This window comes from Galleria mellonella, unplaced genomic scaffold, assembly GCF_026898425.1.
Source record: "Galleria mellonella isolate WM207_F2 unplaced genomic scaffold, CSIRO_AGI_GalMel_v1 utg606, whole genome shotgun sequence".
Taxonomy (NCBI): domain Eukaryota; kingdom Metazoa; phylum Arthropoda; class Insecta; order Lepidoptera; family Pyralidae; genus Galleria; species Galleria mellonella.
In genome coordinates, this window is record NW_026442126.1 from 1,071,044 (window position 1) to 1,089,427 (window position 18,384).

General features: G+C 35.1%; 1 protein-coding gene and 1 long non-coding RNA gene across 3 annotated transcripts in view; one reads left to right on the plus strand and one right to left on the minus strand.

Annotated features, from left to right (window-relative positions):
• The window catches only part of LOC113511408 (uncharacterized), a 118,676-nt gene that overhangs the window by 61,520 nt on the left and 38,772 nt on the right, over positions 1 to 18,384 (minus strand). The window lies entirely within an intron of this gene.
• On the plus strand, positions 8,070 to 9,821 carry LOC128201764 (uncharacterized). The gene is made up of 2 exons (XR_008253419.1): positions 8,070 to 8,101; positions 9,623 to 9,821. It is a non-coding gene; the product is annotated as an uncharacterized LOC128201764 (long non-coding RNA).

The following is an 18,384-nucleotide window of genomic DNA, read 5'->3' on the forward strand; positions in this document are numbered from 1 at the left end:
CCGCGGAAAAGAAAGAGATAGTCCATTCTGTGCCGAGATCACACAACATGAAATCATGCTATGGAATTTTATATTAATTAACTGTATCAAAACCACTAATTGAAGGCATCACAATTGTGAATGAACAATAAATCTCGCAAGTACCTACTAGTTCTCAACCACAAATTGCCAATTATCACACTAAGTGTTAATCACCACAATTAGTTGACCAAAGACATCAAAATATATATTATATTAATTTGATGTTATCTATACTTCTCTATTAATATTATAAAAAGGAAAATTTTACTATTTGTTTGTTTGTTTATAATGATAAAATCAACTGATTATAAAAATTATTTCACCTAAAGAAAGCTACATTATCTGTGAATACCATTGGTTATATCTATTCTATTTTTGAAAGAATCCAAAACCAAAGTATCAAAAATTTATATATTAAAATACTTGTCTTTTTATATATCTAACCGTATGGTCCCGGCACAGAATAGACCATCCATTCCTTTCCCGTGGGTTTCGTAAGATACGACTAAGAGAAGGTAAGGGAAGGGTAGCAGCGTTCCTCTTAAAGCATCTCCAAAGCCTAATTGCGGTTACCAATTCGCCTGCTAAGCATGGCAACTGGTTTGGCACGGGTAGATACCGATTTTAACAGTAGTTGACACGCTTAGCAGGTAGATTGACAACCGCAGTCAAGCCTTAGAGATGTTTAATGAGGGACGCTGCTGCCCATCCCTCGCCCTCGCCTCGCCTTTGCGTTGGCTCTTATGGCACTCACCCACGGGATAGGAAGAGGTACCTATTCTATGCCGGGACCACCTAACTACAAACAGACGTAGACAGAGATCGTATAAAATATTTCTTATAAAATTATTATAATATTTCTGACGTGTGGTCACCGTATCAATAGATGGATTGACCCTTCTTAGCGGGGTTTGTTTACTCAAGTAATTGTGAATACACAGCATCCATCGAAGATTGGTGTATTGTGGAGCTAAGGTGAAAACTAACTGAAGCGATGGTCGCTTTACATAGACACGGAACATTATGAAAGAACATATTTTACTATCCGTGTCCCGTGGCTTCGTGCACAGTTGCATGACATTGAATAGATTGTGACCTTCCTCAAGATATGATCAATAAAATGAAAAATACATTATGGGGTTCTTTAAAAAGAGTGTATTAAGGTTTCTTCAGGGTCGACAACGCGCACGTGACACCCCTAGTGTTGCAGGCGTCCATAGGCTACAGTGACCGTTTACTATCAGACGGGCTGTATGCTTGTTTTACATCTTTGTGGCATAAAAAATATCTACATGTCCAACTGGTAGTATCAGAACGCATTCAATCAAATCTTTCCGCTTTAATAAATTTTATAAATGGATGAAATTGGAATAACAACCCTACCTGCACTATCTATATACGCTGTCGAGGCACTAGTTAGAGAGTGCTTTTTTTTTTAATTAAAATCTACACTAATATTATAATGAGGAAAGATTTGTATTTTTGTGTGTATGTATGTTTGTAGTGAAACTCAAAAACTACTTTGCCGATTTCAAATATTTTTTCACCATTAGAAAGCTACATTCACGCTGAGTAACATAGGCTATGTTTATTGCTAGAAAAGATTAGGGATCTTCACTAGAACTTCAGTAACGTAACTCAAGGTGTAAAAAAATGCTATAAAATATCTATCGTCGTGCGCTGCGGAAACTATTGGTTATAGAACAAAAGTATGTTCTACAATATTGAAGAAAATATCAATAACTACAAAAAACTTTGCGATACTGTATGTCCAACTATTAACGTTATGTCACAATAATCCCTTTTTAAAATGTAAAAATGTCCACCCTTGTGAAGCCGGAACGGGCCGCTAGTAAATTATATATCTGTCTATCTAATGACGTGTAGCTTAACATAATCTGCTTTACCTGAACTACTGGATTTACTTATATAAAGAGTAGGGTTTCACCTATATTTAAAGATATTTGTATCATTTCAATTAAAATGTCTTGAAACTGTCAATCTAAATCGTCCACTACGCACAGTTCGACCTGATAGGGTAGTTAGTCCCCGTTATCTTACGCTTTGTGATAATTAAACAGGATTCCTGAAAGGCAATATAGATACTAAAATCTTAAACGTTTAAATGATAAAGCGATAGTTAAAATATAATATATAAGACATTGTGATGTAATTAAAGCAATTAAAGAGAAGATATCATGAGGTTAAATAACGCTAAGTATATATATAATATAAATATTTATATATATATATATACATACAGATGATGAAAATGATGGCATAATGATGATAACACATGTATACCTGTAACGTAACTTAGATTGGATTTAGATAGAGTCTCCATAGAAATTATTTTAGAAAAACGGGTCAACATACCATTTTGCGTGATAAATAGTTATGAGTGATTCCTTTATAACTTCTATATTTATTTTTTCTTATAATTTCTGCATCTTTATAATGCGTAAATGCTTATTTTATGTATAAATAATATGTTAAGATACATTTTATACGTAAGTACATAGAACACTGACAAAAAGTTGACCCCTTTTTGAGGCCATCTAAGATCTATAATCTAAGGCCTGTAACTATGAATAAACTGTCAGTTTTTCTCATATTATGTTTGATGGAAGAAATCTCTTTTAGAGACAAGCTCGTCCTTATGCACTATTATGTGTAATTATTATTCTGATACAATGCTCGTTTGCTTGAAATTGTTTCATTTTCAAGAAATGATCACACTAAGAAAACAATGGGCGACCTTATCGCTAAGAGCGATGTCTTCCAGGCAACCTTTGGGTGGAGAGGAGTAATTATAAACAGTTACGTACACAGTATAGTTATATTTTAGCCTTTAATTATAATTAAATAATAAATAAGATTACCTTTTCTTTTGAGATCCATTTATTAGTTGGAATCTAAGAGTTTAATTTTTTTCTAATTATTGTAAGTAAAAAAAATATGATTGGACGCTTTAGCAACTCAAAGAATTTGCTACAAAAATGGACTATTTATTTTGCTGGATGAACGTATAGGGTACATGTGTAAAGTCATGGGAAACAACAAGTTTTGCATAAAGTAAAAAAAAAAAGATTAAAACAATAATAATAAAACAATCGCCTAGTAACCGAGAAGTTTGCCACTGAATTGGATAACATCAATTAAAGAAACATTGATAGGTAATTTAGATAATTAATATTCCAACGGAAATCAAGCAGGTGTCGCTGATTGTATGGATTTATTGGAGTTTTGTTACCGCTCCAGTTGAAGGCAGACGGTGTTTGAAGACACGCTTCCCTCCACTCCTAAATGGATTTATTGAGCAAATTCTACAAAATGGATTTATCGAGCAAACTATTGGACCACGAGTTTATTTTCCCTGCACAATAATTACCGTGTACAGCCATCGTTATATAATTTTCCATTTTACGTACTAATTATTTACTTATATTACCGTAAGAACGTCAAACTTATGATATACATGTGGTAAATTTTTAGACGTCTTACTGTACGACAAATACTACATACATGCTTTAATAAAGTAAAAATATTTCACCAGAGGGAGACTTTGTACAAAAGTCCATAGGTTGGGTACCTCTGTCCCATTCGTGTTTCAACCGTGAAGCAGCTGTGTTTGCATGGCTGTGTTTCGGTTTGAAGGGTGGGATATGGCGTGAATTTACTGGGTACGGAGGAATAACACCTGAGTCCTTAGGAATGGCAACGCATGGGGGGTATCATGGGCGAAACAGTATACTCTGTTATGTCCATGGTACTGCTCATGTCCATAGGCGACGGTTACCACTTTCCATCAGGTGGACCGTCAGCTTGTTTGCCATTCTAAGTAGAATAAAAAGCAATTGGATACAATATGCAATATATGTATGATTAGTGTAGGGTACTTATTAAAAACAACTTTTTGCCACGCACGAAGTTATTTATTTAATATTTTTACATAGTTAACAATGTAATTTTAACTAATTTGAAGGTCCACTTGACTCGCAACACGCGAAATCAAGGGTTCAGGGTTTTATTGAGCCTAGTAAATGTTCGTGGATAGAAATTGTACAGTCATTAAAGTTGTACAAACTGTATTCCTTATTTTTGATTCAGTCTAGTGTATATACAAGTGGATAGTATGTATTGTCACCCAGTAATGTTGTAAATGTGAATTTGTAAACATGAATATGAATGTATGTTACTGATTCATGCTTAAGTAGCTGAACAGATTTGGATGAAATTGGGGTACAAGTGGATTATATCCTAACTTAAAACAAGATATGTTGTATACAGAAATACGTGGGCGAAACCGCAACGAATTTAATCCCATTTTTACAACAAATTTTTATCGAGTAATCAAACTTTTTTAAAAATTTATACTTGCTTAAAAAAAAAGGCGAAACTAAAACCAAAAGACGAAAAATAAACTAATATTAGACCTTTTATTTAAAGTAGAAAATCTGTTTGAAGTCAGTGACAATTGATGCGTTATGTTATTATGGATATATTTGTATAATTTAACAGTTGCTTGCCATAGCCTAAAGGTTGATCTTTAACCCTTATCTAAAATATATAAGTATTTCATAAATATTACTTTACAATATTAAGCTGTATGTATCGCGATTATTGTTCTTGCTCTCTTTTGGCTTTGCACCAACATCAAGCAGATTTTGTCCTTTCAATTCTAATTCTAATATTTGTTTATATTTAACTTTTTGATATTTATTTCGTCTTTTCTTTTTTGAAGTCGATCTAATTAAAAAAAAAGTTTATTAATTTTTACCTTTAGTGTTACATATTGGCGCCGGCATTAATGGTGCATGAACATTGGAGTGCAAGGCTCTGTATTATTCCCAACACAATTTTTACTAAATATCAATAATTAGCTGACTTCAGTCGCCATACACTGTTATACGGATGACAGTACTGGAGATGCATTCTACACGGGCCATGCAAATATCCCTCGCTCCGTTGTGGAGACTAATCCACACTTGACTAACAAACAACTTGTGAAAAGTAAGGGTACTCTCGCTATTATGTCGGAATGGGGGCGATTTAATACAATTTAACCTATCTAAGAAACAAGCCTGCGCGGTCGCCGAAAATACACCATTTAATGCGGCTCTGCAATTCGAGAACACATTCCATTGTCACCTCAAAAAGTATTAGGATCCTCGGTGTTAACATCCCTAGCACTGTAGATCCGATGTCATTTAGAAGATAGGATTGACACTATCGCTTTATCGAAAAACTCGGGATGCTCAATAGAGCTAAACGCTATTTCACTTTGAGACAAAGACTATTGTTGTACAAGTCACGAGTCCAGCCTCTCATAGTCTGCTCTCATCTGTAGGCCAAAACACTCGGATACCAGCTTGATTCTCTTGACTCGTTTCAAAGACGGATATAAGAATTGTCGACGATATCAATCTCACAAGCAGTATTTAGCTCTTAAATGTAAGGAAAGACTTTGCCCCTCTTTAACGGTAGAATATCGCTTGTATATCGGGTTGTATTTTGAGGAATTGTTAAAAATGATGCTCACAGTAACCTTTTATCATTGCACCGCTTGCTTATAGAAAACAATGACCTACATAAATACCAGACACGAAATGCTATCAAATTAATAACCGTGCTTCGCACACTTATCAAATCTGACAGATTGACTCAGATGATGAGTCCAGTTATATATTATAAATTACCTAACTGTGTACTGCAGCTGCAAGAAGTATAAATAAAAAGAAAGACTGGCTTATCGCAAAGGGCTGCTATAGTGTTGAAGAATTCTTTTTTTTTATACAACTTAAACAAGCTGACAGCTCACCTGATGGAAAGTGGTAACCGTCGCCTATAGACACAAGCAGTGTCAATAATTCATAAAATATAAATAATCGCTAATGCTGAAATTTATTATTGTAATTACAATTTGAAGTGACGTAATTATTTTTGTTCTAAATTAATATTTTAAATATTTTATTATTATTACACAGTAAACGTAATGTTCTCCAAATTTGACTAAAATATTATAAATTTGTAATGAAAATGGCATAATTAACTAAAACTGGACTTTTAATTTTGTAAATTATGAATAAATTATCTATACCTGTATTTAATGTACTCAATATTTTAATATTTTTAAAATGGCCGTTGCCTCATAATGACAGCATAGCATACCTGATCTTCAGAATTGGTGGGGAAAAGGATCGTTAGTAATGGGATCTAACTGACCTATTGCTAGCAATACAGGTCGACCTTCACGCGGTTCCTCTGAAAACCATCGTGGTTAATTCTAATGGAGTCCAAGCAGTGGGAGCTACATTTTGCGATGCTCAAAACGAACCCAAAAATTTTCTGATCGCACTCTAGATCTTGAGGGGAAATGGCGTGAATTATGGCCCCAGCCTTCAACATCTGAGTCAGAATACAGGCAGCTTAATTGGCAAATCTCTAATAGTATACGGCGTGAAAAATACCAGTTCAATACTGTATGCATTGAACAGCCAATAGAATAGAAATAAGGCTTCAGTCTTTGCCAGGAATTTGGCTATTGACGGTGATTTAATTTCCGCCACATCTAAGATTATGAGTGAGATTGAGAAGTTCTATGGACAGCTGTATACAACTTTGTTAACACCGCATACTAATGCGAATAACGATCAAAGAGCTAAAGTCATCCGACACTATAACAATGATATTTGGGACGTCAGTGTGTAGTATATTGAAATGACTCTCAATTAACTTAAAAACTGCAATGCATCGGGACATAGATTGCACTTGTCGTAACCACGACATGATGTAATGTAAGTACTATTTACCTGCAAAGGTTTTTCATCGCATTAAGTCCCGATTGTGTATTTAAAAAATGAGTAAACAACGCGAGAGTTTAAAATTAAGGAGATTGTGTCCTTTAAATAAAACGTTTAATATAAGTTTATTTTTTGTTTTTTTTGTTTTAGTTTCGACTTTTTTTAAGTAAGTTTAAATTTTTAAAAAGTTTGATTACTCAATAAAAAATTGTTGTATTTCAAAATTGGGATTAGATTCCTTGCGATTTCGCCCACGTATTTCTGTATACAACATGTCTTGTTTTAAGTTAGGATATAATCCACTTGTATCCCAATTTCATCCAAATCTGTTTTTTTTTTTATACATGTTAGAATGGCAAACAAGCTAACGGCCCACTTGATTGAAAGTGGTAACCGTCGCCTATAGACATGAGCAGTACCATAGATATAACAGAGTATACTGTTTCGCCCATGATATGTTCCCCCCATGCATTGTCATTCCTGAGGATTCAGGTGTTATTCTCTGTTCAGCTACTTAAACATGAAGCAGTAACACACATTCATATTCATCTTTACAAACTTCATATTTACATCATTACTGGGTGACGATACATACTATCCACTTGTATATACACTGGACTGAATCAAAAATAAGGAATACAGTTTGTACAACTTTAATGACTGTACAATTTCTATCCACGAACATTTACTACTGGAGGTAAACGTCTGTAAGGGTCGGCGTGGGGCTCCGGGGCCGCAACTGCCAAATATGCCATCGCCACTGCGACCAGGACCACGAGCACGAGCTTGTACATCTGGAAAACAGTGGTCAGCATTGATTAACATACGGGCACGTTATAACTACATTTACTCTTATCCAGTCTAAGTGAGAAGACATAGATATATAATTTTCATGTTAGTAATAAAATCTTTATATTTAATTATTGAATACTCTCCAATACTTATTGTTTTTATTAAAAGAACAAAAGTATAATCATAAGTAGAGGTAACAATATTATATCTATTTACCTTGATTGCAGCTACACACAACAGATTCAAGTTGGCTCGTTTTGAAATGTTGGACCTTTATATACCCGCGAAGTAACAGTAATTATCATGTTATCGCTTTGCGGTTAAATTAATTATTTTTAAAAACTTGGCCAAAGGGACATAAGTCTTAACTGAATCGTATTAAGTATTAAATTGAACGGCAAAACAATCATCATTTAGTGAGTATATAACATTGTAACACTGTAACACACAATCATTTGAAACTGTTGTGTGGAGCTACAATCAAGGTAAATAATTACAATATTATTTCCTATTATTATAACTTCAAATATATTTTCTTGAATAACTTCTCATGTAAAGATGTCATCATTTGGCGACAAGTATTTCTAAGCTGCCTTAATTGTAAATGGAAGTCTCAAACGTGGTTTATTGGACGACAGCTTTACGTGCCCTCCGAAGCGTAACGATATATGTATATTTATTAAAATAAAAAAATATGTATATATATATATATATATATATATATATATATATATATATATATATATATATATATATATATATATATATATATATATATATTTGAAAATAGGCTTGAAAAATAGGCTTGTAATTTATAGTTTTAAGAACTGTATCAATATTAGATATCTTTATTTCTATAATAATTATAATGACTTAGCAAATGCATGGCAACATATTCTACTAATAAAAAACTTTATTCTTAAGTGTGCTGTATAGATTTACTGAGTAATTGTAGATTTTGTATTAAATTATGCTTTTATAATTACAGTGGCGTGCAATTGCCGAGTCATTTATTTATTTATTTTATTTGTTTATTTTTTATTGTACACAAAAAAATACAAACATATAATATATATTAAATAAAGATGTACAACAGGCGAGCTTAACTCTGAAAGAGTTCTCTTCCAGCGAACCCTGAGTGGAAAGGAGCATTAATTACCAGCGGGCAGTGTGCGTACAATAATGGGAGGAAACGATATAGTTGTTTCTATTAATAAATAATAAATATGTTGACATATATACAAAGTAACTCATATAATTATAATCAAAATACATACATACATATCTGTATACAATAATACATATACATATATACATAAACATAAAATATCTCTTCACATACAAAATACGTTCATATACATACATAGACATAATAAGTTTATGAGGACAGAAGATGGTCTTTTAATCTGCTCTTGAATATATTCAGCGATTGACTTTCACGAATATGCAGTGGAAGAGAGTTCCATAGTCTAGCCGCATGAACCGTAAATGATCCACTATAGCATGACGAGGGATTTTAAGAATAAGGGACTTACTCGACCTATTGGACATGCCAATGGGGACAAGGAAAGTGAAACGTTCACAAAGATAAGATGGGGAGGAGGAATTAAACAGTACAGAATACAGGAAAGATAAAAGATGAAAATCACGACGTTGACGAATTGGGAGCCATTTTAATCTGCTTCTGTAAGACGAGACATCGTAATTATAATAAAAATAAAGATATGTAATATACCATATCGGTCACTATTCTTGAATCCAATTTGTTTGTTTCAATATAAGATCTCACAAGTTTTTGTAGTGGAAGTACTGGGTTACGAGACTTGGCACTTTTTTACATTTTATATGTTTGTTGGAATCTCATTTCTTTTTGTAGCTCAGCCTTCTTCTTCTTTTAAGTTTTTACTACTTAAAGGTTTTATATACACTTGACTTTTAATTTAGAATAGATAAGAATAAATATAGAGTATAATGTATGTTATTCAATGCTGACCACTGTTTTCCAGATGTACAAGCTCGTGCTCGTGGTCCTGGTCGCAGTGGCGATGGCATGTTTGGCAGTTGCGGCCCCGGAGCCCCACACTGATCCTTACAGACGTTTACCTCCAGTAGTAAATGTTCGTGGATAGAAATTGTACAGTCATTAAAGTTGTACAAACTGTATTCATAGACAATAATGACAATTAAAAGCTAATATGATGATTATCCTTATTGTACCTAATCACATCAACTCTATTTATACCTGTCCACCTTCTGCAGTAGAGAGTAATACTCGTAAATTTCTTTGCCTATCTCCAACTGCATTTTTGCTCTTACTGTTTGCACAGCCAAACATAAGCGTGCAACGTAAATCACTAAATACTTGAACAATGTCGACATGCATTGGCTGTTTTAGAGCATTGTTTTTCCAGCAACCGTTATCAATGCTAAAATTGTCAGAAATATTTCCATAATAAATGTTTCAATATAGGAGAAGATCACTACACAAGCTGCAAGCACAAAGCTGCAGACAAACTGCAATGTAGTTTCACGGCACGAAGAATATACCATATATTGTCATGTAACTGGGGCAATTAAACAATGCGGCTCACCTGATGGTAAGTGACTCCCGCCGCCCATGATCATCCACAACACCAGCGGCATTAGTAATATATCTCAAAGGCTTTTAAAAATAATACTCTTTTCTTGAAGGTTATGTTGTCGATCGCCGGTACCGGCACTAAGAATATATATTGTCTATGTAACTGTTTACTTGAAATAAATTAAATAATTAAACAACGCTGATACCGGGACATAAGGATTCATGGACATGTCCATCGTGTAGTAATATATCTCAAAGGCGTAAAAATAATACTGATACTCAAGTTCGACGCCAAATACCGGTAGGGGACAATACAGTGAACGTGTCATTTATTAATTTTTTTTTTTTGTATCTCCAGCACTACTCTTGGATGTACCACACTAGATACGAGTACATTAGAGTCAGTATGGAAAAAACTTAGCACCTTTTTCGTCCAGTAATTTAATGAGTCGCTTTTCTCATTTATTAATAGTTTCTGTGTGGCATTAAGCGAGGATATTGCGGCCATGGAATTCAGGTGATTAAGACATATGTGGTAACGGAGATGAAGGATGATTAGTGTTGTTGCTAGTTTTATTTCACTTCGCAGCAAAAATCTTTAATATCTCGGACCAGAGGGAGACTTTGTCCAAAAGTCGATTGCTTGGGTACCTCTGTCCCGTTCGTGTTTCAATCGTGAAGCAGTTGTGTTTGCATGGCTGTGTTTCGGTTTGAAGGGTGGGATATAGCGTGAATTTACTGGGTACAGAGGAATAACACCTGAGTTCTCAGGAATGGCAACGCATGGGGGGTATCATGGGCGAAACAACATACTCTGTTATGTCCATGGTACTGCTCATGCCTATAGGCGACGGTTACCACTTTCCATCAGGTGGGCCGTCAGCTTGTTTGCCATTCTAAGAGAAAGTATAACAAATAGAAATAACATTAAAACTAATAACTGCTACATAATTATTTTTCTAATATTAGACAAAATCTAGCGGAAGATATTCTTTCAAAGGAATCCTTCCAAATCTCCTGATTATTCCAGTCGTCAGTGCAGTCAGATATCAACTATTGTTTTAACATAGACGAACCCAAATGAGGTTTATATTATTCTGATGGGACTTAAGTCTCGGAGTGTGGATGGCTACGATGATATCCCTATTGAAGTTTTAAAATCCTATAGTGTAATAATTCTTCCTATTATTCGGCATCTAGTTACCCTGTGTTTCTAACGAGGTGTCTATGCAACATCACTTAAACGTGCTACAATAATGCCTGTGCACAAAATTTGGGACAGAGATAATGTTGAGAATTATAGACCTATTTCGGTATTACCTACACTATCAAAATTATAGAAAAAAATAATAAATAATCGTTTAATAAATTATATAAATAAATTTAATAAATTATTAAAATTTCAGTACGGATTTAGAAAAGGTATTTCAACTGAAGATGCTATGGTTTCCTTTACATCTAATAATAATTACTGAAAAAATTGATAAAAAGCAAAAATGTGTTACTATTTTCCTGGACTTAAAAATAGCTTTTGACACAATTTCCTTCCCGACCCTTGTCCACAAGCTCAAAAACGTAAGTATATGAGAAATTTCCTTAGAACTATTAAAGGATTACCTCTGTGATCGAAAGCAGCAGAATAGAATTGAAGCGTGTTAGGACCGACCCTTTTATGATGTATATAAATAATTTATGTAACTTAGAATTTGAGGAGGGTCAGATATTTTCCTATGCTGATGACACTGCGATAGTTTTCTCTGGATTTTGTCCACAGCTTAGCTATAAAGGGACTTGCGATGCCAAGTGTTTGAACACAAACTTGTTACACATTGAATATTTTTAAAAGCAAATACGTATCTTTCTCTCTAACAATTCTGAGCCATTCTCTGCATACCAAATTAAAACCCATGCATGTAGCAACCACATAAATAATACTTGTTCTTGTATAGCTATTGAGAGAGAGATAGCTATCGAGAGAGAGAGGAGAGAGCTATCGAGAGAGAGAGGAGAGAGCTATCGAGAGAGAGAGTAAACAGTATAAAGTATCTTGGAATAATAATTTTCCAGCGTCTATCCTGACATGTCCATGTGGATTTAAGATGTCCAGAATTCGTAAACCAGTGTGGATATTCAGAACTCCAAGACATGTTACTAGTAGAGTATTATTAAATCAAATTTATATACCTCAGGCTATATAATATTTATTACCTCAGGCTATCTTGATATATTGCAACTCAGTTCGGGGAGGTGAAACGAAGACTAAATTCCTGGAACTGGAAAGAACACAAAAAGCTTTACTAAAGGTAAAATATTTATAGAGGTATACATTTTCTGGTGAAAGACTTTATCTCATATGCGATCCTCTCTGTAAGAAAGCTTTACATAATTCAGACTGTATTGAGAGTACATGCAAACTCCCTTATGCTAACAGACCTTTGAGTAAAAGAAGGAAGTATAATGTAGCTCCGGTGGTCTCTACAGCAGATAGACAATTTCTCAGTCAATCAGCTTGTATTAGTAAATTGTAATAATAATAATGTAATAATCATATTAATAAAATCCTTAACATCTACTCTATGATTATCTATATTTCTAAAAACACCTTAATAAAATGAATAAACATTTTGATAAAACTGAGGTTATTTTGTACAAGAGTAGACAATATTCCAGCAACAGTATTTCCAAACCGATACGACAACATAACCTTCAAGAAAAGAGCATATTCCTTTTTAAAAGGCCGGCAGCACACCTGCAATGCCGTTAGTGTTGTGGGTGATCATGGGCGGCGGTAGTCACTTACCATCAGGTGAGCCGCATGCTCGTTTGCCCTCTGTGTTGTAAAAAAAAAAATAAAGGCCATGACACACACACACCCACACTAGAGCGCGCACACGAACATACGCACGCACGTACGCTAGCACTCACACACATACACACACACACAGAGAGAGAAATAGAGAAAGTTTTCTGTTTCGGCTTTCATGAGATTCTCTTCATGCGGTACAGTGACGTCCACCAAAAATACCCTCCAGAGTGCCCGATCCAACAATACGATATCAGGTTTGTTCAGAGGAACTGTCCAGTCCGTGATGATGGATCGTGTCTGTGCCAGTACTCATTGTTAGCAAGAGCTGAATAATCCGAAAACACATATCTGAATGACTCTCGGATATGGCGATACGCCCAACATATGTCTTCAGGGCCATCCTGGAGAAGTTGACGGCCCACCTGATGGAAAGTGGTAACTGTCGCCTATAGATATGAGCAGTACCATGGACATAACAGAGTATACTGTTTCGCTCATGATACCCCCCATGCATTGCCACTCCTGAGGACTCAGGTGTTATTCCCTTGTATCCTGTAAATTCACCATATCCCACCCTTTAAACCGAAACACAGCCATGCAAACACAACTGTTTCACGGTAGAAACACGAATGTAACAGAGGTGTCCAAGAAAACGACTTTTGTACAAAGTCTCTCTCTAGTAAATGAAATGAAGATTATATAAAAAAAAAATGCAAATTATTTATATAATATTTATATCCTGGTTCACTAATTATATAAATGTTAACTTATTTAATAAAGATTTAATATCAATTATACATTAATAGCTATTTAATTTTTACATAATAATCGATAATCAATAAACGACTAATACTTTGTAAATTCCCGGTATTTCGACGTAAATATTCTATTTACATGTGACTTTGACCGCTTGATCAGGATATACTATAAATACTAGTAAAGTATTACTCTTGTAAATTTAATTCCTTCTGGTGTTAAGAATTAAACTGCTTGCATACATGTACGCACGCACGCACGCACGCACGCACGCACGCACGCACGCACGCACGTACGCACGTGTTCGAAGTAATGGGAAAAAAGGTAAATCTTAAATAAAAAATAATTAAAATTTCTCTTTAGTTCCAATTGGATGAAGCGACAACTTTAAGTATACTACAAGGTGTCAGTGGATGCAATCTGGTCAGGAACTATTCCTTGTAGCTGTATGTACATATGTATGTATGTAAGGCCTATGTTCATCAGTGGACAGTTAACGACTAAAATGGTGATGATGCCAAAATTTACTATTATTATTATTATTCACAATATACTTACGTATGGCGACGATTTTTATACTAACAAATAAATTTTGAAATATTTTAACACAATCGGGGCTTGACGCTAACAAAAAAGATGCAATAAAGAACTAGGTATTTACTATTTACCTGCAAAGGTTTTTTCATCACATCAAGTTTTTTTTATACAACTTAGAATAGCAAACAAGCTGACGGCCCACCTGATGGAAAGTGGCAACCGTCGCTGTAGACATAACAGAGTATACTGTTTCGCCCATGATACCCCCCATGCATTGCCATTCCTGAATACTCAGGTGTTATCCCTCTGTACCCTGTAAATTCACGCCATATCCCACCCTTCAAACCGAAACACAGCCACGCAAACACAACTGCTTCACAGTTGAAACACGAATGGGACAGAGGTACCCAAGCAATCAACTTTTGTACAAAGTCTCCCTCTGGTACAAGTCCCAATTGTGTATTTAAAATATGTGTAAACAAAGCGACAGTTTAAAATTAATTAAATAAATTTGAAATGTATAATATAATATCTTAAATAAGTAACAAGGAACCCTAAATAATAAGTGATAAGCCAAGTAACCACAAAAGAACATTAAAAACACCTCTTTAGAAACCATTACGACGCCTAAACAGTATAAATATACTGAAAAGTGAATGAAATTGTATAGTTGACTGTATCCTCACATTTCGAACAACACTCCATTGAAGGTAAGAAAATCAAGTGTTTTAATTTATCTTTTCATAAAGCAACTTTAAAAGTAAAATAAATTATTTCTTTCTGTGTATGCTACGAAATATCTTAGCAATTGTAACCGATTTTAATTACTCTTTTTTTAATGTTACCTTTTCTATTCACGATTTCTTTGGCATGTCCGCGATATGTCTACTGGTTCGGATAAAACGTAGTCTAAATCCTTCTCTATTCCATAAAATCCGTGTATATCAAATTTCGTAGTGATTGATTAAGCCGTTAAAACGCTGTAAGGTAACAAACGAACAAACACATTTTCTTTTTTATAATACTTGTAAGAATAATTTGAAATTTTGTTAAATAAAACCAAAATGACTTTAATTATGACGAAATTAATATGAGTTCAATTGACGAGTAAAGAGTAAAGTGAATTTGAATTGAAAACAAATAAACATTTAAATCTATTCAGATTTGGAGATATCGCGTAACACACATACAAAATTTCATTCTATTTCAAGTGACTTAAAAAAGTTTACTCCCATATTTGTAATCTCAGAACTCCGTCATTTATAAAACGATTTAAAAAAATACATTTACGTACGTACTCACATAATCCTGGAATATGAGGCTGTGGCCCATCAACGTTTAGAAATCGGAACGGTGACGTCGCTCCGTGAAGCCTGTGAAGAACCTAGGAAGCTTCTGCGCTTCTGGGCGGAGCTAGGTTGGCTGTACTAGCCACGACTCATACGCACAACGGCCCAAATGAGAGGCTAAGCGCGGAAAATAGAGTCTTTTTTACATTCACATTCACAATACATTTATTATCTAGTACTATAGTTAAAAGTGTATACTTTCAGATCGTTCTCTTATAAATTTCATCAAAATCAATTTACTAGTTTAGTTTTAAACCAAAACAACTTATTTTGAAATCACGATTTGAAGCTAATATTGTTTATTGGGAAACGATATATTAAACTATAACTGTTTTCAGATGTACAAGCTCGCAGTCCTGTTCCTGGTAGCGATGGCCCTTGCACATTGCTTGGCCGATCCCAATCCGGATATTGAGAAACGTAGTATCTTCTACCCGTACCATACCTCGTACTACCGGGGCTACCCTCATCACTACTTCTACCCGACCAGATACTACTACCCGCGTTACTATTATTACTATTAAAGTGGGTGGTGTTAAACGAGTTTTAAATAGGGGAGTTGTTAAATAAATGAATTCATTTATTTATAATATATTTTTATTTGTTATAATCAATCAATATCCTCAGCCGTTCTTCCTTTCTTGATATATGGCGTCGAATCATCATAATCAGCACTTAACTGTACACCGCTGAACATAAGCCACCCCCTTGAGGGTTTTTTTTTAATGTTTTTCTTTTATACAACTTAGAATGGCAAACAAGCTGACGGTCCACCTGATGGAAAGTGGTAATCGTCGCTTATAGACATGAGCAGTGCCATGGACATAACAGATTATATTGTTTCGCCCATGATACCCCCATGCGTTACTATTCCTGAGGACTCAGGTGTTATTGCTCTGTATCCTGTAAATTCACGCCATATCCCACTCTTCAAATCGAAACATGGTCATGCAAACAACTGCTTTATGATTGAAACACGAATGGGATAGAGGTACCCAAGCAAACGACTTTTGTACAAAGTCTCCCTATGGATAATGGGATGGTAACCCCACCCGCACTAACGGTATACACCGGCGGAGCACAAGTGAGGGGTGATATGAGGACGAAGCAGGTCAGTTAGTCCATTGTGACGAATTCAACAAGAATTGTTCACGATAGTTTCCAGGGGGAACCACGTGGAGGTCGACCTAATAAATTGCTAGCAATGGGACAAACTCCATTGCTAACAATTATATTTTTAATTAAATAATTAAATTCTCGTTGGTAAAAGTATCTGTACCAACAAGAATTCAACAAAAGAAGTAAAAGATGATAGTGGCTTATACAAATTACAATATTAAAGATTGTGTCCCACAAAAAAACCCCGAATTAAATTGTGATGAAACTGGTTATTTTGATATCAAAACTAAACTACTTAACTGATTTTGTTTCAATCGTGAAGCAGTTGTGTTTGCATAGCTGTGTTTCGGTTTGAAGGGTGGGATATAGCGTGAGTTTACAGGGTACAGAGGAATAACACCTGAGTCCTCAGGAATGGCAACACATGGGGGGTATCATGGGCGAAACAGTATACTCTGTTATGTCCATGGTACTGCTCATGTCTATAGGCGACGGTTACCACTTTCCATCAGGTTCCGTCAGCTTGTTTGCCATTCTAAGTTGTATAAAAAAAAAATCTATACGATCAATCTGTAAGTATATCCTTTCAAACAAATGAATGAATTTTCCAAATCGGATTAAAACTGACAGAGTTATGAGGTAAACAAACATAAAAAAAAAACAATCAAATTGTGAATCTACTTCTTTTTGAAGTCGGTTCAAAAGATTCTAATTTCAAAAGTACATACAGCAGAGATGAGAATGTTGAGATGTCTCTCTGATTGACAGAGAAAAATGAACATATTCGTGGAAGTTTTAATATCGGATTAATTGAAAATAAACTCTTCGAAACACGACTGCGGTAGTTTGGTCAAATTATGTGGAGACCCAAAAACTATATGACTAGACAAGTCCTGTCCATAAACACAAGCCTGTGATAGATCTTCAAGGGTGATTGGAAGAAATCATTGGAAGGTAATAAGTCCACCTGTGTTCTGATATATTCTGAACAATAAATAAACAGGTAGATAGGGGAAAGGGATTGTTAGTATTGGAGACTGAGAATCCCATTGCTAGCAATATACCCAATCAGGTCGACCTCCTCGCGGTTCTCTCTGGAAACTATCATGGTTACTTCCTGATGAATTCATCATGATGGGCTAACTGGCCTGTTTTCACTCTCATCTATCACCCTCCACTGGTGCTCCGCCAGCGTATCCCGTTAGCGCAGGCGGGGTTACCATGCCATTTTCACCCATAAAAAAAAAAACAGGTAGATAGGTAGATAGTAACGTAATGTAGATTGGACTCTCTTTTCCGCGCTTAGTCTCTCATTTGGGCCGGTGTGCGTATGAGTCGTGGCTAGTACAGCCAATCTAGCTCCGCCCAGAAGCGCAGAAGCTTCCTGGGTTTTTCACAGGCCTCACGGAGCGACCTCACCGTTCCGAGGATTTCTAAACGTTGATGGGCCACAGCCTCACATTCCAGGATTAAGGTCAAAACAGCCTCGACATAGAGGGCTGTCTGTGGCTCCTATTGTGTATAAATGTTTGTTTAATGGGCAATGGCCCGGATAGATAGATAGATATATAATTTATTTGCATTATTTACAGCACATCAATAAGAACAGTATTAAATAGA